Here is a 22891-nt window from a genome sequence, read left to right on the forward strand (position 1 = left end):
GTGACATCCAACAAGGCAACACTTCCAGAAAGTGCAATGCCCTGTGGGCCATTTTCATTCAAACCAACAGAGACAGGGTTTAGCTGTCACCAGATATTCCTTACTCTTCCATAAGTGACATCTTAGGACATATCTCTGAATTTCCCAACATTGCTATATCTTCAAGGAGTTATTTATTTATTTATTTATTTATTTATTTAAATTAGGATCTGAGATTTATTGTCTAAATGTGTTTTTTTTTCTTTTGCTCTCATGAAAAGGATATTTTTCCATATAATAATAATAATGCCCAGTAAGTAAAAGATCTGTATAAGAACTTCAAGTCTCTGAAGAAAGAAATTGAAGAAGATTTCATAAGAGGGAAAGATCTCCCATGCTCACGGATTGGCAGGATTAATATAGTAAAAATTACTATCTTGCCAAAAGCAATCTACAGATTCAGTGCAATCTCCATCAAAATTCCAACTCAGTTCTTCACAGAGTTAGAAAGGGCAATTTGTAGATTCATCTGGAATAACAAAAAACCTAGGATAGCAAAAACTATTTTCAACAATAAAAGAACCTCTGGTGGAATCAGAATCCATGACCTCAAGCTGTACTACAGAGCATTTGTCATTAAAACTGCAGGCTACTTGGACAGTGACAGACAGGTAGATTAATGGAATAGAACTGAAGACCCAGAAATGAACCCTCACAATTATGGTCACTTGATTTTGACAAAGGAGGTAAAACCATCCAGTGGAAGAAAGACAGCATTTACAACAAATGGTGCTGGCACAACTGGCGGTTATCATGTAGAAGAATGCAAATTGATCCATTCTTATTTCCTCATACAATGCTCAAGTCTAAGTGAATCAAGGAATGCCACATAAAACCATAAAACCAGAGACACTGAAACTCATACAAACGAAAGTGGGGAAACGCTTCAAAGATATGTACATAGGGGAAAAATTCCTGAACAGAACAGCAATGGCTTGTGCTGTAAGATAAAGAATTGACAAATGGGACCTTATAAAATTTCATAGCTTCTGTAAGGCAAATGTCAATAAGACAAATGACAACCAACAAATTGAGAAAAGGTCTTTATCAATCCTAAATCTGATAGGGGGTTAATATCCAATATATATAAAGAAATCAAGAAGTTAGTCTCCACAAAACCAAATAACTCTAGTAAAAAAAATGGTGTACAGATCTAAACAAAGAATGCTCAACCGAGGAATACTGAATGGCCGAGAATCACCTAAAAAAATGTTCAACATCCTTAATCATCAGGATAATGCAAATCAAAACAACCCTGAGATTTCACCTCACACCAGTGAGAATGGCTAAGATCAAAAACTCAGTTGACAGCAGATGCTGGCGAGGATGCAGAAAAAGAGGAACACTCTTCCATTGCTGGTGGGATTGCAAGCTGGTACAACGCCTCTGGAAATCAGTTTGGTGGTTCCTCAGAAAATTGGATATACTACTACCAGAAGATCCAGCAATACTTCTCCTGGGCATATACCCAGAAGTTGTTCCAACTTGTAATAAGGACACATGCTCAATTATGTTTGTAGTAGCCTTATTTATAACAGCAAGAAGCTGGACAGAATCCAGATGTCCTTCAACAGAGGAATGGATACAGAAAATGTGGTACATTTACACAATGGAGTACTACTCAGCTATTAAAATCAATGAATTCATGAAATTCTTAGAGAAATGGTTGGGTCTGGAGGATATCATCCTAAGTGAGGTAGCCCAATCACAAAATAACACAAATGATATGCACTCACTAATAAGTGGATATTAGCCCAGAAGCTCAGAATCCCCAAGATACAATTTGCAAAACACCTGACACTCAAGAATAAGGAAGACCAAACTGTGGACAATTGGAACCTTCTTAGAAGGGAAAACAAAATACCCATGGAAGGAGTTACAGAGACAAAGTTTGGAGCAGAGACTGAAGGAATGACCATCCAGAAACTGCCCACCTTTGGAGCCATCCCATGAATAACCACCAAACCCAGACACTATTGCATATGCCAACAAGAGCTCGCTGACAGGAGCCTGATATAGTTGTCTTCTATGAGGCTATGCCAGTACCTGACTAATATAGAAGTGGATGCTCACAGGCATCCACTAGAGGAAGCACAGGGTCCCCAATGAATGATCTAGAGAAAGCACCCAAGGAGCTGAAGGAGTTTGTAGCCACCTAGGAAGAACAACAATATGAACTAACTAGTAACCCCAGAGCTCCCTGAGACTAAACCACCAATCACAGAAAACACATGGTGGGACTCATAGCTCTAGCTGCATATGTAGCAAAGGATGGCCTAGTTGGTTATTAATAGGAGGAGAGGCCCTTGGTCCTGTGAAGGTTCTATGCCCCAGTATAGGGGAATGCCAGGGCCAGGAAGTAGGAGTTGGATGCTTGGGGAGCAGGGGCAGCGGGGAGAGGATGGGGGATTTTTGAAAGGGAAACCTGGAAAGGGGATAACATTTGAAATGTAAATAAAGAAAATATCTAAAGAAGAAGAAGAGAAGAAGAAGAAAAGAAGAAGAAAAGAAGAAGAAGAAGAAGAAGAAGAAGAAGAAGAAGAAGAAGAAGAAGAAGAAGAAGAAGAAGAAGAAGAAGAAGAAGAAGAAGAAGAAGAAGAAGAAGAAGAACATTGACATTTTGTTGGGTAGGAAAACATTCCCAACAAATAAAATGAGTGCATACCTTTAATACCTTTATGATATGATTTAGAAGTTGCTTAGTGCAATCTCTAATAGTACAAATGGACATTTCGTTTCCTTGTGGAATAAGTATCATTTAAAAGATAATTAAAATATGATAGAAAAAAAGTGTCATGTTAAAGCCACCATCGAAGAGAAGAGAAATTTTACACTGGTGATGTCTTTATATTTTTTAGAATCAGGACTCTCCATAGAATGTTTTTTCCAAGGAATAAAATTGTTTGCAAGTTTAGTTGCTATATAAGAAATATTAGTATTGTTGTACTTACTGCACTCATTGGACTGAGCTGTTTTCTTTCATGAAATTAATCCTAATCATTTGATGGAAATTGAGTATCATGTGAATGTAAAGGAAAATTGCATTTAAACAGCCTACTCCTGGTGGTAGCTTTAGTGAATAAACATCCTATTTATTATTATCTGTTCTAAAGTCTTTACTGGCCAGTTTGTCAGGAGATGAGCAAGATGTCAATGGGAATAAACTGCTAATTGTTACACGAGAGACCAAGCAGAGTTCTACCCAGTATGGCTTGGTGATCTCATAAAAGCAAACTGGTAGTGGTTTCTGCACCAAAAGGCTTGTGTTTGAGTGGTCTCAGCATTTCACTGAAGGATGATGGGTCTCTGTACCATATCTTTGTTCTCCCACGTGACCCGGGGAATGTAATTACACAAGTGATGGGATATATTTACAGAGCAATGTTTGTATAGAAAGAACAAAACATGACACTAGAGATTCTACATAGGCCATCATCACCAGGAGTATGTTAACTAATTCTGCTGCCTATAGCACAGTGGATTTTAGCAGCATATGTGCTCTTCTACATGTGTGAAAGATGATGGAGTTCTCTATCAAGGGGGAGCAGAGGTAAATACTTGTTATTGGCAAATGATGGATGTAGAATTAACTCATGTGGTGAGGTGTATAGTCAATGTTTATTTGTTTCTATACTCGAATTTACATGTTCATGGTCACAAGTCCTCCTTACTGCAAACTTGACTTAGGTTTTATAAATAGCAACGTGCCATATTTTAAAAAGCCATTATATAGAACGGGAACACAAAGGTCAAAATTTATGAATAGGTATGAAATATCAAGGAAGATAAACGGAAGAATCAAGTATCTAGTAATGTAATAACGTATTATGTGACAAGGGAAATTAATCTTCACCCAATAATCCTTGCAACTTACTTCAAGGGAATTCAAATATCACGAGCAACTTGCAAATCATTATGAGACATAAATGGAGTTGTCAACCAAGAGTGCTTGTAAAACATTTAATGCTCAAAACTTAACCATGAGGTATAAACAGAATAATTACCAAAAAGGACAATGTGCTCAAATAAAGACCCTTACTTTCAGAACAATCAACACTCAGTTTATTTTTATTTAGGCATATTTATATACCTTTTATGAGATACATTATAATAATCCAATGTATGCAAAAATTAAAAATAACAAAATTAAGTTAATGATATAATCTCCTTGAGAATGAAATACTAATATGTACTAAGATTTTAGTTTATAGATACCCAGTGATGCTCAAGAGAACTGTCCTGCTTCACAATGTCCATTACAGAATGTCAGTCTCTCCTTTCCTTCTGTTTCCTGATTCTAGTGACCAATACCATGTAGTATTTTCCTTTTCTCCATAAAATTAACTTGTTGATTTCCATACATGAATGACATCTTACCATAGTTGTTATTCTGTGTCTGGCTTATTTCCTTTATTATCAAGAACTAATGTCTCATCCATGTTACCACAAGTCACAGAATTTTATTGTTTTTATGGCTAGATAATGGTCTGTTGTATAGTTGTAATCCATCATCAGCTGGAAGACATCTGAGTTCATTCCAGATTTCCAGTGCTGCAGTAAACATAGGAATGTGGATTTCTGCTTGTCATCATGATTTTATCTCCTCCAAAGGTCTTGGTGAAGCAGTCACTAGGCTGGCAGGAATGGCAAGCAAGGATTTCAGGAAGTAGAGGTAATATATAATATATAGAAACAATGACTTTTAACATTATATATATATGTATTCGTATACGTATACGTGTATGTGTATGTGTATATGTATATATATATGTATGCATATATGTATGTATATATATATATATATATATATATATATATATATATATATAATTTGTGTGTGTATGTTTGTGTTATGTGATGTGTATGTGTGTGTGTGTGGTGTGTTTGGTATGGTTATGTGTTTGTGTGGTGTGTCTATATGTGTGTATGTATGTGTGTATGTGTGTGTGTTTGGTATGTGTGTTGGGGTGTGTGTGTGTGTGTGTGTGTGTGTGCACATACAGAGACCTCTATTGAACATGACCCCAGAATCTTCGTAAGCACATGGTACCTACCACTGTGGTATTTAGTAAGCAGATATGACAAATTAGACATCATTAGTGAGTGGGATGAGAGATCAAGGGATTGTCATAAGATTTCTACTAAAGTTGTATTTCTTGGTCAGAAAATGTACTAATTGGTGGTGGCATCCCAGCTTTTTAACCTTCAACTCCAGCACTGTACCACCCATGATTTCATTAACCTACATTCAGTTCTACTCCAGAATGTCTTTATATAATTAAAATTAACATGTTAGAAATTATACCATCAATGGCTATACTGGTTGATAAAGTGTGCACCCCAAACTCATTTGAGTCCTATACTATATAAAGGAAAAGAACTGCAACAATTGGCAGAATGAAGTCCACACTTTATCTGCTTTTTCTTCTTAAATATTTATCTTTACTATTGAGTATTTCATTAATATATACAATAAAGTATGATCATTAATATTCTCTATTTTCCCCTTCAGCACTCCCCCAACCAACATTTTATGTTTAGGTTTTTGTTGATGTTTCTTTTTATATATAAAAAAAATTAATGATTCTTTGTATCACATTGTGTACTCCAGTTATGCTCATCTTCCTATCCCCTAACATTTGCCCTTTACTTTAGCAACTTCCCTTACAATAACACACACACACACACACACACACACACACACACACACACACACACACGGAAAATATAGACAATATTGCAGCATGGAAGCTGTTGTATGTCATAATGTGTCCCACAGTAGTCCCACAGTTCTTCACTTGCAATTGCTCACTGTAATGAATTGTTGGTCTTTTTTGAGTTTGCTGGCTTCTGTGTCATGATAAATATTGGATCCTCATCTGAACTCTTCCCAGTTATCCTGTTGTTGCCCTGTGTCATGGAGATCCTGCAGTTTTTGATCGGCAAGACTGGCTCTTTCATGGATCTCAACCATTTACAGATGATATAGATTTGGGGATAGGTCAACACAGAACACTGGATCTGAGCTTGGTGGTCAACATTCTGATTTTCCCTTAGCCACACCACCAGAGGGCTAAGCTGCTCCAGCACTGCTCTGGCTAGGTCAGGAGGCAGGGTCAACTCTCCTGCTCTCATGCCCTTGGGACAGTTCACCTGCCTCCAGAGCCAGCTCCAATATGCTACCAGGTCAAGGCAAGGGTCCCACAGTTCATGAGGGGGCAGAAATAGCTCTCATGCTCTCATGCCATCAGGGCCAACTCTCCCAAGCACCACAGGAGGCTAGTTGTCAGGGTGAAGGGGAGAGGCAGGGTATCACAACTGCACCTATACCACCTCACAGTAAACAAGTGGGAGGGCCAGCTCTCCAAGCTTACACCGTGGGGGACTGGCTCATTAGTGCTCCTCCCACCAAAGGCAGTAGAGCTGTTCAAGAGAGGTTCAGGGCCAATGCTCCTGAGTGCTGCTGCGAGCCAGAGGCAGAACCACCTCCTTCTCTCATTCCTTATGGTCAGCTCTCCCTTCTGCCTCAGATGGTGTGGGCAGGGAAGGAAAACCATCACTCTGAAACCACACTCATGCCCTCATGGTGCCTTATCCATATCCCCACCACCAGGGCCAGCTCCACTGTGCAAGGACCAGAGCCCACTCTCCCGGATGTTGCTGTAGGTGATGTGTGAGGCCAATTCTCCAGAGCACAGCAGCCAGTGGGGCCATGGCCAGGTCTGCACAGACCCTGGACATCAATGCAGTCCCTGGTGAGTGGCCCGACCAGGGGCTTCTCCATGTTCTCTAGTGGTAATATGAGCCACAGACATCGACAGAAAACTCTGCTATTGACTGGCCATGGACCCACATATGGCCCTCAGCTGCAGCTCGGGCTGGGACCTCACCATGGCCTCAGGTGGCTGGGCTGCCCACTTACAACAAGCTTCTCCTCTTCACCTTTGAGTCTCCAGTTCCATCTTTCTTCATAACGCTCAAGCTGCTCCACTTCTTTTTCTCTCCCATACTTGCACATTGTGCTGGCTCCTGTTTGAAGCAGGTCACACAGCTGGCAGGCCTCTGGGTGACATCCTCAGACCACACTGTGTGGCATTGCCCCAAGCAGGGGTCTACACACTGTGTTATGTGCTGAAGGGAAGGTCTGTAAGTGGCACAGTGGTCTACAGGTCTCTGTCTTCCTCCTCCCTCACTGTGCTGCTTGGATTTGATTTGGTTTGATTTTTGTGTCCTAGGCATGAAACAGCTTTGGCCACTGAGCCTGTATGAAGCTGGGATGATCAAAGAGCTGACATTTGCTCTGCCTCTGCCTGATAGAAGAACCCCACCACTAACAAGGTGTCTCTTTGCCCATTGCTAGGGGAGTGGGTAGGGACAGGTGGGGGTGTTGTTGTTTCTTTGTTTTTTCAGCTTGCTTTTTCTTTCTCTGTTACAGAAAAGTTTCTCTCCATCCTTCTTGTTGCTAAGAGATTAGTGTGTATGAATTTGCTATTTCTGTCTTTTCTCTCATTCCATTCATAGATGCCATTGGGGTCAACCTCAGGCATTTGATCTGTGGGCTTTTCCAGGGTCATTCTGCTGAAGTGTAGAATATCACTCAAATCAGGGTAATGTACCCAGTAATGTTGATTAAACCTCTGGTAAACCCATCAAAAAAGAGGATATTACCTTCTAAACAGAAAGTACACAAGGGGTGGTCTTGGGAAATGTTACCATCTCCTTGGAAATGAAGACACTGAGATTAAAAAGCATTCAAAATATGAAAAGTAGAGTTATGGACTAAACATTGTAATTTAAGACCTGGATCCACATGAATGTACAGTAATGCCATTCTTTAGTATTATTCTCTGATCCAATATGCTCCCCTTCCTTTGTTGCAGGAGCTCTTTTTGCTAGGAGTTTATCAGCTGCTGTTGAATGAACACTGGTAACCATGATTCACATGGCCAGTGAGCCCCAAGGGGAGAAATTGGGCAAGTAGTAGTTCTTAAGTCAAGACTTCAGCAAGACACCATCAGAATTAGATCTCAAGAATGAATAATTTACTAATATATCTAATGAAGACAGCAATAGCAGCTATGGGGGAAGTAATGGAAGCATGCAGAGTGAGTCTCAGTATGCTGGATAATTCTGATTGGATTAGGGACTAAGAATTGCCCGACAGTGTACCCATGGCCTGCATTATTGTGGAGGTTTTCATGTGGAAGGCCAGTGCAGTTCTGGCCATGAGTATTAGAATTTCTTCAAATGAATCCATCTAACGTTACATTTTCTTGCCTTTCTGAAAGAGAGTTGAAAGGTGAAACCAAACACCTTGGTGCAGACAAATGACCAAGTTAGCAAAAGCCATGAAAACAATCTTTGGGAGGAAGAGGCCTTTTTTATTGAACAATCAATGCTCTAATACCATTCTCCAAACCTCAGATCACAGTGGAGTTTACAGACCATCTCTCCATTAATTTGCATTCTGAACAAGCAAAGCCTAAGGAAGTTGGGTCAGCATCTATTCTTGAATCATGCTCTTACTGAAGGACTGATTGATGGATATCCCACTGTGCAATTAAGCATGCAGGAGGCACTGCAGAGGACCACATCAGAAGAAAGTAAGGTCGTAAATCTTACCCAGATAAGATAATTAGAATTTTTCTGCTGTGCTGATTAATACAGAATAAATCTTTTCTTTAGTGTTTTATCTAAACCATGTTTCTCATGATCTATTTAGACCAGAACAGTTGTTTTCATTATGAATTCAAGGGAAAAAAAAAGAGGCCTTCTTCTAGCTAATCATAGTGTATGGCTTTAATTTTGCTAAGAAAATTGATTGCCAGCTCATTTACTTTAGAGACAACAGAGCGCTGTAAATTTTCTTTTAACTGGTTGGAACGGATGATCTAAAAAAATATATTAGAAGGAAACATCTCCTGCTGTTCCAAATATATCGTTATTAAGTTGCTTACACACTAGTGTAAAAACTATGCATAAAACAGGAATATTCACGAATCCAGGAGTTAAAGCAACAGATACAAGCTTGCATCAATGGCTGCCATGCTGGGAGAGAACCATAAAACAGAATATGCTTTAAAGATTCATTTTGGAAGACCAGCACTGACCACGAGTGTAAGCCACCCAACTGTGCAGACCCTGTGTATTTTGTGTAGAGTCAAATTTCAACCACTGGAGGAGAAACATCAGGCAGATTCTTAAGGCAGAGGAGGAGAATAATCAAGTTCTCCTCTGTTGTCAGGTCCTACAGGAAAAATGCAGTCCGTGTTTCCTGTCAACCAAAAAACGCACATCACACCATTCTTCAGCTACTCAAAAATATTCTACAATATTTTGGGTACCTGAATATTGGGGAGATGGTTTTACATGATGGTCAATTACTCTTATTTATAGGAAACTTTAGCAGTCATAAATACTTTGATTTTGACCTCTCTTGTGAATGAAATAACAGGATTACTACTCATCAACCCAAATGTGCAAATAGATTATAAGATATGAGTAAACACATTTCCTTCAAACTTAAGAAAATACTCAATATTTATGTAAATATAAAAATAAATATTTATTGCACATATAATGCATTCAATAATATTTTAAAATATTATATTAAATTATTTTTGATATGAAACCAAGTCTGGCTTTTTTTTTTCATTTAAAACACGTAGACACATTTTTCTGTAGTTGCATATGCTCAGGCACTATTTTATATGTGGAGATAATAAATCATTTTTATATAAAATTTTTACTATATATCTTCAATTTTTAAATCTGGACTTCATGTTTTCTTGAAATGTTCTTTATTTCTTTTTATTTTATTTTAAAGTCTTACTTATGTTTTATTTTAAGTATATAGATGTTTTGTCTGCATATATGACTGTCCATGGAGGTCAGAAGATGGCATTGAATCCCCCAGGACTGGAGCAACTGAAGGCAGTGAGCTGAATTACATTTATGGGAGGAAAATTTTAAATATGTAAAAGTATTTTGACATATTATTGTATGTGTACTTAAATATCTTCTATGGTTTCCATTGTTTTCTGTTCTCTACTGTGGCACACTCAGAATTCTCTTTGAAGAATCCAGTCCTTCAACCTGATGACCATAGGCTCAGAATCTGACTCTGCCTCTTGTGAGGCTACAGTAGAGGCTGCGTGTGTCAAGTGTGCTGGGAACTCTCTTTGATGACTTGGTTTTGTATGCCAGCAATCTGATATTCACCCTATCAGTTTCCTGTGAGTTCTAGCAGTACTAACTACTGTATCATCAGTCTTTAAACTGGCACGCAGCTTTTTTTTTATTAGATATTTTATTTATTTACATTTCAAATGCTATCCCCATTCCTAGTTTCCCCTCCGAAAATCCCCTATCCCCTCCCCACTTTCCCCGCTCCCCAACCCACTTACTCCCATTTCTGGTCCTGGCATTACCCTATAATGGAGCATAGAGACTTCACAGGACCAAGGGCCTCTCCTCCCGTTGATGACCGACTAGGCCAGCCTCTGCTACAAATATAAGTAGAGCCACAAGTTCCACCATGTGTTTTCTTTGATTGTTTCCAAGGAGCTCTGAGGGTACTGGTTAGTTCATATTGATGTTCTCTTTATGGGGCTTTAGTTCCCTTCAGCTCCCTGGGTATTTCTCTGGCTCCTTCATTGGGGACCTTGTGCTCTGTCCAATGATTGACTGTTAGCATCTACTTCTGTATTTGCCAGGTACAGGAAGAGCCTTGCAGGAGACAGTTATATCAGGCTTCTGTCAACAGGCTCTTGATGGCATCTGGCTAGTGTCTGGGTTTGTTGGTTGTTTATGGGGTGGATACCCAAGTGGGGCAGTCTCTGGATGGTCATTCTTTCAGGCTCTGCTATGAACTTTGTCTCTGTAACCCCTTCCATGGGTGTTTTGTTCCTCGTTCTAAGAAGGAATGATGTATGGACACTTAGGTCTTCCTTCTTCTTGAGTTTCATGTGTTTTGCAAATTGATTCTTTGGTATTCTACATTTCTGGGCTAATACCCTCTTATCAGTGAGTGCATATCATGTTTGTTCTTTTGTGATTGGGTTAACTCACACAGGATGATATCCTCCAGATAAACACATTTGCCTAAGAATTTCATAGATTCATTGCTTTTAATAGTTGAGTCATACTTCACTGTGTAAATGTATCACATTTTCTGTATCCATTCCTCTGTTGAAAGACATCTGGGTTCTTTCCAGCTTCTGGTTATTATAAATAAGGCTGCTATGAACATCTTTTTACAAGTTGGAATATCTTCTGGGTATATGTCCAGGAGAGGTATTGCTGGATCTTCTGGCAATATGTCTAGTTTTCTGAGGAACCACCAAACTGATTTCCTGAGTGGTTGTCCCAGTTTGAAATCCCACCAACAATGGAGGAGCGTTCCTCTTTCTCCACATCCTCGCCAGCATCTGCTGTCACATGAGTTTTTGATCTTAGCCATTCTGACTGGTGTGAGGTAGAATCTCAGGGTTGTTTTGATTTGCATTTCCCTGATGATTAAGGATGTTGAATATTCTTTCAGGTGCTTCTCAGCCATTCAGTATTCCTCAGTTCAGAATTCTTTGATAAGCTCTGTACCCCACTTTTTAATAGGTTTATTGGATTTTCTGGAGTCCAGCTTCTTGAGTTCTTTGTATATATTGGATATTAGTCTCCTATCAGATTTAGGATTGGTAAAGATACTTTTGCAATATGTTGGTGGCCTTTTTTTGTCTTACTGACAGTGTCTTTTGCCTTACAGAAGCTTTGCAATTTTATGAGGTCCAATTTGTCAATTCTTGATCTTACAGCAAAGGCCATTACTTTTCTGTTCAGGAATTTTTCCTCTGTGTCCATACCTTGGAAGCTTTTCCCCACTTCCTCCTCTATAAGTTTCAGAGTCTCTGGTTTTATGTGGAGTTCCTTGATCCACTTAGATTTGACCTTAGTACAAGGAGATAAGAATGGATCAATTTGTATTCTTCTACATGATAACAACCAGTTGTGCCAGCACCATTTGTTGAAAATGCTGTCTTTTTTCCATTGAATGGTTTTAGCTCCTTTGTCAAAGTTCAAGTGACCATAACTGTGTGGGTTCAATTCTGGGTCTTCAATTCTATTCCATTGATCTACTTGTCTGTTGCTGTACCAGTACCATGCAGTTTTTATCACAATTGCTCTGTAGTACAGCTTGAGGTCAGGCATGGTGATTCCTCCAGAGGTTCTTTTATTGTTGAGAAGAGTTTTTGCTAACCTATGTTTTTGTTATTCCAGATGAATTTGCATATTGCCCTTTATAACTCAGTGAAGAATTGAATTGGAATTTTGATTGGGATTGCATTGAATTTGTAAATTGCTTTTGGCAAGATAGCCATTTTTACTATATCGATACTGCCAATCCATGAGCATGGGAGATCTTTCCATCTTCTGAGATCTTCTTTAATTTCTTCCTTCAGAGACTTGAAGTTCTTAACATACAGATCTTGCACTTCCTCGGTTAGAGTCACACCCAGGTATTTTATATTATGTGTGAATATTGTGAAAGGTGTTGTTTCCCTAATTTCTTTCTCAGCCTGTTTATCCTTTGTGTAGAGAAAGGCCACTGATTTGTTAATTTTATATTCAGCTACTGCACTGAAGCTGTTTATCAGGTTTAGGAGTTCTCTGGTGGAATTTTTAGGGTCAATTATATATACTACCATAGCATCTTCAAATAGACTACTTCTATTTCTTTAGGGGATATGGGCCTGTTTAGTTCCTTAATCTGATCCAGATTGAACTTTGGTACCTGGTATCTGTCTAGAAAATTGTCTATTTCATCCAGGTTTTCCAGTTTTGTTGAGTATAGCCTTTTGTAGTAGGATCTGCAGATGCTTTGGATTTCCTCACGTTCTGTTGTTAGGTCTCCTTTTTCATTTCTGATTTTGTTAATTAGAATACTGTCCTTGTGCCCTCTCATTACTCTGGGTAAGGGTTTATCTATCCTGTTGATTTTTTTTTAAAAAAAAAGAGCTCCTGGTTTGGTTGATTCTTTGTATCATTCTTTTTGTTTCTACTCGGTTGATTTCAATCCTGAGCTTGATTATTTCCTGCAGCCTACTCCTCTTGGGTGAATTTGCTTTCTTTTGTTCTAGAGATTTTAGGTGTGCGGTCAAGCTGCTTTTGTGTGCTCTCTCTAGTGTCTTTTTGGAGGCACTTAGAGCTATGAGTTTTCCTCTTTGGACTGCTTTCATAATGTCCCATAAGTTTGGGCATGTTGTGGCTTCATTTTCATTAAACTCCAAAAAGTCTTTAATTTCTTTCTTTATTTCATTCATGACCAAGGAATCATTGAGTAGAGTGTTGTTCAGTTTCCACATGAATGTTGACTTTCTATTATTTATGCTGTTATTTAAGATCAACCTTAGTCCACAGTGATCTGATAGGATGTGTGGGATAATTTCAATATTTTTGTATCTGTTGAGGCCTGCTTTGTGGTTAATTATATGGTCAATTTTGGAGAAGGTAACATGAGGTGCTGAGAAGAAGGTATATCCTTTTGTTTTAGAATAAAATATTTTGTAGATATGTTAAATCCATTTCTTTCATAACTTCTGTTCTTTTCACTGTGTCTTTGTTTAGTTTCTGTTTCCAGGATCTGTCTATTGATGAGAGTGGGGTGTTAAAATTTCCCACTATTACTATGTGCAGTGCAATGTGTGCTTTGTCACTTACTAAAGTTTCTTTAATGAATTTGGGTGCCCTTGCATTTGCAGCTTAAATATTCAGAATTGAAAGTTCATCTTGGAAGATTTTGCCTTTGATGAGTATGAAGTGCCCCTCCTTGTCTTTTTTTTGTTTTTTGTTTGTTTGTTTGTTTGATAACTTTTGGTTGATAGTCGATTTTATTGGATATTAGAAAGGCTACTCCAGCTTGTGTCTTGACTGTTTGCTTGGAAATTTGTTTTCCAGCCTTTTACTCTGAAGTAGTGTCATTTTTTTGTCCCTGAGGTAGTTTTCCTGTATGCAGCAAAATACTGGGTCCTCTTTATGTAGCTAGTCTGTTAGTCTATATCTTTTTATTCGGGAATTGAGTCCATTGATACTAAGAGATATTAAGTAAAAGTAATTGTTATTTCCTGTTATTATTGTATTTAGGGTTGGGATTCTGTTCTTGGGGGTATATTCTTTTATGTTTGTTGAAGGATTAATTTCTTGATTCTTCTAGGGTGACATTTCCCTCCTTGTGTTGGAGTTTTCCCTTTATTATCATTTGAAGGGCTGAATTTATGGAAAGATATTGTGTAAAGTTTGTTTTGTCATGGAAAACTTTGGATTCTCCATCTATGGTAATTGAGAGTTTTGCTGGGTATAATAGCCTAGGCTGGCATTTGTGTTCTCTTAGTATCTATATAATATCTGTCCAGGATCTTCTGGCTTTCATAGTCTCTGGTGAGAAGTCTGGTGTAATTCTAATAGGTCTGCCTTTATATGTTATGTGACCCTTCCTCATTTAGTGAATTTGTTGTTCTGATTACTATGTGTCAGGAAGAATTTCTTTTCTGGTCCAATCTATTTGGGGTTCTGTAGGCTTCATGGACATCTCTTTCTTTAGGTTAGGGAAGTTTTCTTCTATGATTTTGTTGAAGATATTTACTGGCTCTTTAAGTTTAAAATCTTCATTTTCATCTATACCTATTATCCTTAGGTTTGATCTTACCATTGTGTCTTGGATTTCCTAGATGTTTTGAGTTAGGATCTTTTTACATTTTGCATTTTCTTTGATTGTTGTGTACATGTTCCCTATGGAATCTTCTGCACCTGAGATTCTCTCTTCCATCTCTTGTATTCTGTTGCTGATGGTTCCTTATTTCTTTCCTAGGATTTCTATCTGCAGAGTTATCTCCCTTTCTGTTTTCTTTCTTATTTCTACTTCCATTTTTACTTCCTGGATGGTTTTGTTCAATTCTCTCACCTGTTTGATATTATCTTTTTTAACTCTTTAAGGGATTTTTTTCTTTCCTCTTTAAGGGTTTCTAGCTGTTTACCTGTGTTTTCCTGTTTTTCCTTCTTAAAGTCCTCCTTCATCATCATGAGAAGTGACTTTAAATCCATGTCTTGCTTTTCTGGTGTGATGGTGTATCCAGGACTTGCTATGGTGGAAGAGTTTGGTTCTGATGATGACAAGTGACCTTAGTTTCTCTTGCTTCTGTTCTTATGCTTGCCTCCTGCCATCTGAGTATCTCAAGTGCTTGCTGCCCTCGATATATCTAATTTGAGCCTGTCCTTCCTATAATCCCAGTTAATTCAGGATGCCTCAGAGTCCAGCTTTCTCTGTGATCCTGTTATTCTGGGCTCCTGTGAACCTGAGATTTTGGGTGTGTCAGAGTTCTTGGCAGTCAAGTTTCCTCTGAGACCCTGAGATCCTGGTGTGAACAAGCTCCTGTCATCCTGGGATCCTAAGATCCTGGGCATGTTGCAGTGCCTGGAACTGGAACTGGTATCTTCTTTGAGGATCTTGGGACTGTCTGGTGTGTTTGAAACCAAGGTAAACCAGCACTGATCAGAAGGAACCCGAGCACCTTATCAGGCCCGGTTCCTGTGTCCTTGCTTCTGCTTTCACAGGCCTGTCACAATTGCATTGGCTCCCAATGTCGTGTTCTGCTCACCAATGATCCTAAAGATCAAGTGAATAGTCCTCTGAGGACCATGGGGCCATCCGCCAAGTTTGTGCCCAAGGTGACCCAGAGCTGGCCCCAACCAGAAAGGACTTGTGCCCCTTGTCAGGCAGGTTTTCTGCTTCCTTGCTGTTGGCTCAGGCCTGGTGTGATTGGATTGGACCCGATGTTGTTTTCTACTCACCAGTGATCCTAAGATCGAGTGGAGAGTCCTTTGGGGACTGTAGGGCAGTCTGCTAAGTTTGTGCCCAATGTGACCTGGAGCTGGTACAGTTAACTATTTGAGCCACATCTATATTTATTCAGTTCCTGTTTCCTGTGGTAAACGCTTAAATGAAATAAAGGAGTTAGTTTTAAGATTTTTTTTTTTTTTTACTTAAAAGGTCTTCACTCATTCATAAGTCAAAATATTGTTGAATGTTTGCAATATTTATAAAATTATATAGGATTTATAAAATGCTAAATATAACATCTGTATGGTTACCTATATGTGAGATACTATATTTGGAAAGGCACATTTCAAAATAAAGACAAGATTATCAAATATTAGAAAAGAAGAGAGCCCATTGTGGACAAAATAAACAAGTTCAGAGTGGGTGCCATCTCTTGTACCTTTGTGGCTGAGGCAGAGGACCACTCCAGGTTTGTCTCAAATCTTGAACAATTGGCAGAGATTGATTTGAAAGTGACTGGAGGATTTAAATCTCAAAGCTTCTTTCCAAAGGTGATTGGCAGAAGGCCAAGGGTACCATCTGCTTCCTAAACAGGACCATGGACTGGGGAACACATACTCAAATGCCAAGGACTACATGAGGTCTTTCTTATTCAGTTTGCCACACTTGCTTTCAGTCATTCCTTGTGTTTCAAGTCTCCATGTTTCCCCAGCAGGCTTGTCTGCATGTGAGGTTGGTGATCTGTTGATCTCCACTTTTGTCTACCCACTAGGAAGATTTATCCAGAGCAGTAAGGATCCTACATTTTCTCTTAAGTGGTCAGTGGTAAAATTTAGAGTATTAAAATACTTTTTATATTTTCAGTTTTATATCTATCAATATAGCTTAGATTTATAGAGACTTCTTAAAAATATTAGGGGTATAATAGATAAGTTAAGCATTTTGGTTTAGAAAAAGATATAAAGAATATCAGTGCAATTATTGCTTCTAAATAGTGAACACTAGTACTGAGGGTGACTGGCTCTTCTCATATTTTTATTTTGTTTTGTTTTGGTGTGTGTGTGTGTGTATGAGTGTGTGTGTGTTTTTCTGATCATTTTTAATTTTGTGGGGGAGCATGTTTTGATTTTAGCTTTTTGAGACAGAGGTTTGATATGTAGCCCTGGATGTCCTGTATCTTGCTCCATAATCTAGTTTGACTTTAAACTCAAGGAGATCTACCTGCCTCTGATTCCCCAGTGCTAAAATTAAAAGCATGCAGTACCACACCTTTTACCATATACATAAAGTCTTGCCCCTGGTTATATCTTGCTTAATTAAAACACAGTATCATCTTCAAGGATGTTGTCAATGCTAAATTTTAATAAATTTCATGTTTTACATTTACATGTGTATGTGCATGCTCTGTTATTTATTTTTATATAGTTTTTATAAGCATATATTTGCTTAAGTCAAGATAGAGTTATTGTCGTATTTTACACATCTCTCTTCCCATTTATAGTTATGCTCACCCCCAATTCTTGGTAACAGATGATATGGCAGATAAAACTATACTTGAGAATAATTGTAGTTTAAGCTGAAGACTGGGCTGTTTGATTCTATTACTCAATTTTACATCTTACAGTATATGTGATATTGAACTTAACTATTTTAGGCTAGCCTCCTCATCTGTAATGTGAGTATGTGATCACACACTTTATGAGTCTAGTAATCAACTATTATAATTGTAGTACAAGCAATTTAAGCTTATCTTTGACTAGCTTACAAATAAATGAGACTCAGACTATGGTTATTTTATTTGGCTTCAACAATTACTTGGGGAGTAACCTCTAATCTAAGCATCTAACTGAGGGCCTGCCTACCTCCCCAGTGATGTACCAAAGAAACTTGCTGTTTCTCCTGTCCATGTGCTTATGGTCCAGCTCCCCTCAAGGCAGCTTCCTTTCTCCCCTCCTCCTTCTCTTTCTCTTTCTCCTTCTCCTTCTCCTTCTCCTTCTCCTTCTCCTTCTCCTTCTCCTTCCCCTTCTTCTCCTTCTTCTCCTTCTCCTCCTCCTCCTCCTCTTCCTCCTCCTCCTCCTCCTCCTCCTCCTTTGGTTTCTCCTTCTCCAACTAGGTCACTCCAAACCTACCTTTACTCCCTCTAATAATCGGCTGTAGCCAGTAGTTTTAAATCAAGGAACAATGTTTACACAACAAACGTATATAAACATGAGAAGTCACTGTAGGCCTAAACCTTCTAGTATAGAATTTAGCATTAAAATACATAGCAGTAAACCAACCTCTACAGATAATAGAAATTGTGTTAATGAATTGTTTCTCCTCTGTGGCTTACACTTTAGAGAGAAGGATAACATGTAGCAATATAACTTCTTTCAGGAAACTGCTGTGAAAATCCTGTAGAAACACACCATTGGGGGAAATAATTGGAAGAATAGATTATGGCAGGAAGGAAAACGCTACTAAGCAGACTGGGGAAGTAACTGTTTCAGGGATAGAAAAGCCAGCAGTAAAGAGGATTACAAAATTTTTGACAAGCATAATGGGATGGAACAAGGGTTCCTCATGGCTCCAACTAAAGGAGTAAGTAAGAACATTGAATTAGAATATACCAAAGAAAGGAATTTCCATCTCAGCTACAATGCCAGATATTGCAGAGGGTATCAATGATAAAATGAAAAATGTGTGGTAGAAAAGTCATCCCCTAGCTGTTGCACAAAGTAAAAGCAGGAGAATCGTGATTATCTAGCTTTAGAGTCCTTTTGGGTTAAAAAATCATTCTTTTTGAAGAAGGACATTATACTACTTACTGAACTTGGTGTTAAAGCTTAATCTTGTGATTTTTTTTTAAAAAGAAACTAATAACAAGACATAAAAATATTTTTAGTGGTGAAAATAGTCAGCTAATTCAGAAAAGTCCAGAAGCCTAAAGTCATGGAGTGACTTTTAATCTACCAGATCTTTCCATACATATGATAAGAGAACAAATATAGTTTTTCAATTCTGTGTTGATTTTTTATTATTAAAAGCTGTTTTACTTTTCCTGACTCATCCACAGCAGCACATAGTACTCACTTTGCTTTCTGTGTGTGCATGATGTATAACATGTATGTTTACTTATATGTTATTGATATGTAAAACTATGTTAACAATAAAGGTGCCTGCCAAGAAACTGCTGTGCCTCTTCCTTCACATTTCATACTATTAAATCTTGGAACTCACAGAATAACATCCCCAAGAATCCTGGACAAGTTGGAGAAAGGAGAAGGGCCGAGGTCCTCAGCAAAGACCAGAGTTCTAACAACTAAATTAATCTATGGATATTTCCAGGCTTTTTTTCTTCTGTTATGTAAAACTGTAGCAACTATTGAAATGGCTGAGAAATTCAGATTCTCTCCACCAAAATTTGTCAATGTGTAAATAAATCTACTTTCCTGTATGTCTCCAATTACATCTGTACCAAATATACATTTAATATATAGTTAGTACATATTACATCACATATATACCTTACCTATTCCTAAAAAATAAAAATAGTACAATATCACATTGTTCTTGATAAGGTGTTGATCATAACTATTGTGAGCTTAGAGGTAGGGAATAGTCAGTAGAGTCATGCATTGTGTTAATCTTCGGTACAAAGTTATTTATTAAGTGGCCTATAAGGAAAATAACAAAAAGCAAAGGCTGGGAATTGCTTCTCAGAAGTCCCATGGTTCCATTCTCAGTGGGCAGATTGGGCTGATTTAGCATTTAAGCTTATGATTCAAAGTAAGATGATATAGCTGTGGCTCTTTTTGTGGCTGAGAAGCAGAGGGGATGGGAGATGCTGAGCATAGGAGGTTTGGTTTCCCATACAGCTTTTAATCCTTCCTTTGTTCAATACCTTGAATCTCCAATTCAGGTGCATTTAATTATTACCTTTTATTTGGATACAAGCTAAACAAAGGGGTCTCCTCTCCAATCTTGAGGCAGGACAACCTTTGCTAGAGCTGTAGCATGCATGTAGTCTGCATCTGCAACTCACATTGTAGTGAAATATGCTGCTGAGTTGGCTTTGTAGGTTAAGATGCTTTCTGTCAGTTCTGATGGCCTGTGGGCACACACATGAGCACACCCTCCCCCTAACAAATAAGCAAATAAACTATAAAAGAGATTATTATAGCAAAAGTGCTTCACCAACATTCTTCAACTCATAAAAAGTTTCCTTCCAGGAAAATAAAGTGAAATAACATTTAAAATACATTTAAACCCTGTGGAAGTGTTATCTACACTCCGTATGTTCATAGAAGACTTCTCTTTATCTTATAAATATGAAGAAACCCTAACTCAGGAACATTTTTGCTATGTTTTTAACATTGTTTAAAAACTTCTGAAGATGTGAGTGAAATGAAAGAGCCACATTACAGGCACAAATACAAATCAACAAATTAATGAAATACAAATTAACAATTTGTATAAAGACTGTTGATCTATAATATGCATATAGAAGTCACTCTTTGTTTTATTCATTTAATCATAACAGTTGCTTTTTCAAAGCAAAATTATTAAATATTTATTGTTCTCTTGGTGTAAAAACATTATTATTCTCAAACTAAAGTCAATTCTTAAACTGTAAGGGAAATATATTTTCTTTAAGATGTTGCTGTTGCTTGACTCTGAGAAGTTTGGTTGCATTCCTTCTGGCTCTTAGCTTCTTCCCCCTTGCCATGGCCTGTTCAGTCTTCCCTCTAGTGCTTGCGTGCCAAGCTTTCTTCTCATGTCACTGTTGACCATCTCTTTCCTCAGCTTTCTCCTGCTCTGACTGATAGAGCCAGTGGCCATCATGATTCTTGACTGAATCCCTGATTCAACAAAATCCACAATTCCTTAATGAGGACTTTGGCTGTACTTTGCCAAATACACCGGCATTAACTGACATTAGAAACCTGCCAATTTGTCTGACCTCCAAAAAAGGCTTGAGACTCTATACACAGTTATGTGTTTGAGTTGATTTGGGCCCCTGGTTCCCAGATCTCCATCCATCTCTGTGTAAAAAAGCATCTGTGTGCTTGTCTATAAGCTCATTAGAATATAAGTATCTCTAAACTAGGATTTTTTTCTTACGATTTGAATCTTCATTGACTGCCAAAGAACTCTTCAGATAACAGATAATGAACTGTTCCTAAGTAAAATGGAAGAAGGAATAACTGGTTTCATGCAAATACTGTAGATTTGATAACAATGTGATTAATTGGATAAATACCAGACCAAATTATAATGTGTACATTTTGAAAAACTAAAAAGCATTTTCAGTTCTAAGGATAGCTGTGTGGAACCAGAGCAAACAAATGCTGGTTTGTGAAGGCTTCAGGGTGCTGGATGTCAAAGCACCTCAAACAGACACATAGAAAAGAACACAGCTTTTATAGCACAGTAAAAAAAATTAAAAATTAAAAAGCATAATAACAGGAAATTCTGTATGCTAGTTGCATATTACAGGTGGCATAGTTTTCTTTTTCTTTCTTTCATTTTTTAAACTTTTTATAAGATACCTTTTAACCTATGGTTTACAAAGCAACTAGCAGAAATACTAGGCCAGGGATACAGGCCCACTGTGGGTAAAAGAGAGTTGTGAGGAAAGTTAAACTGCAGTCTGACTCTGAAAGCCCATGAACTTTCTCCTGCATCTTGCTTTAACTGGAGATGACTAGAGCCTTGAGGTCTTGAAATCTGGGATGGAATTCAAGTCTTAACTTTACTGATATTTCTGATTTCAAACACTTTCCTTGACAATTAGTTTCAGAGTGCATATCGGACAAGTTCAAATAAAGTGACTTAGTCCTAGGGATTCTATAAGGACACAGAACATTCTGATGAGTGTGTCTTCTGCCTCTTAGCTGCATAACAATCTTTTTGATCTTTGTAGATCATGAGTCTAACAAGCCTTTAAGAAATGCAAAATGTCACAAGAGGTATCACTTCATCCATGCCGTTACATCTGCCTGGGATAGATATGCACACTGCTTCTTCCCTTGTAGACATTTAGAGTTCTATCGCACACACTGATAACGAGTCTGAGGTATTTTTCTCACTGTTTGCTTAATGTTACAGTCTTGTGACTTATAGTATTAGCAGTCTAGACAATTAGCCATAAAAAATAGCTTTCTATCCTATAATTTTGCTTCTAGGTCAAGTGGTGCTTTCAGGGTCAAACGGCCATGTTAGAATGATTGGGGAAAGAGTAAAACTCTATGACTCCTTGTGCCTTTAACACGGCTTGGGTTGATGGCAGTTCACATATCAAGAAGAACTTGAAAATAGAAAATTGGCCACTATTGAGTAGGAATCTGATTTAAATATAGCTTTTCTTTAAAATAAATGGAATGCAAGTCCATTTTCTTCCATTTACTCTAAGTCACAGATGCTATTGATAGCATAGTTAAGAAATTCACATTGGCTTGTATTTTACATTTAACATTTCTAAACTGCCAAATAACTATAAGAAGTGCTATGATAAATTCTATGCCTTTCCTAAGATTTATCTCCCTTGAGTTATCCTGAAAAATTACAGCTGTATAATATTTAATTCAAATGACTTATATATGTTTAAGGAAATCTCTAAATACAAGACGGTTTGAACAACTTCTGGAATGTATCTTTTAGCGACTCTATCTAAACGCAAGGCATGATAGTCTAGAATTCCTAGATGTGTTCCCCCACCACCACCATCTCAGGCTAAAAGATGACTGTGATAAGAATTGGTGTGGATGTGGTGAAGAGGTGTGTGTCTTATTTCTCTATGTTGATGGTAAGTGAAGACACAAATAGCATCTCCAGGGTATGAAGTTACAGCAGCAGCAATGGGGAACGTGACAACAGGCACTGTCTTTGCACCTTGAGAATGAAGACCTGAAATAGTCAGTGTCTCCATAAGCAAAACCAGTGAAGGCTCTTGTTCCATCTTTATTCTCTGACCTCTAGTGCAAGGGCCACAACGGCATCATTGTATTAAACCACCGGATGGTTCTGATGTGTACACACATC

At 38.0% G+C, this 22891-nt stretch overlaps 1 protein-coding gene and 1 non-coding gene across 14 annotated transcripts in view; both read right to left on the minus strand.

Annotated features, from left to right (window-relative positions):
- Window positions 1-22891, minus strand: part of Cntn5 (contactin 5) — a 1270553-nt gene that overhangs the window by 725800 nt on the left and 521862 nt on the right. The window lies entirely within an intron of this gene.
- Window positions 7262-7403, minus strand: LOC115487295. The gene has a single exon (XR_003948484.1). It is a non-coding gene; the product is annotated as a small nucleolar RNA SNORA48 (small nucleolar RNA).

Source organism: Mus musculus, chromosome 9, assembly GCF_000001635.26.
Source record: "Mus musculus strain C57BL/6J chromosome 9, GRCm38.p6 C57BL/6J".
Taxonomy (NCBI): domain Eukaryota; kingdom Metazoa; phylum Chordata; class Mammalia; order Rodentia; family Muridae; genus Mus; species Mus musculus.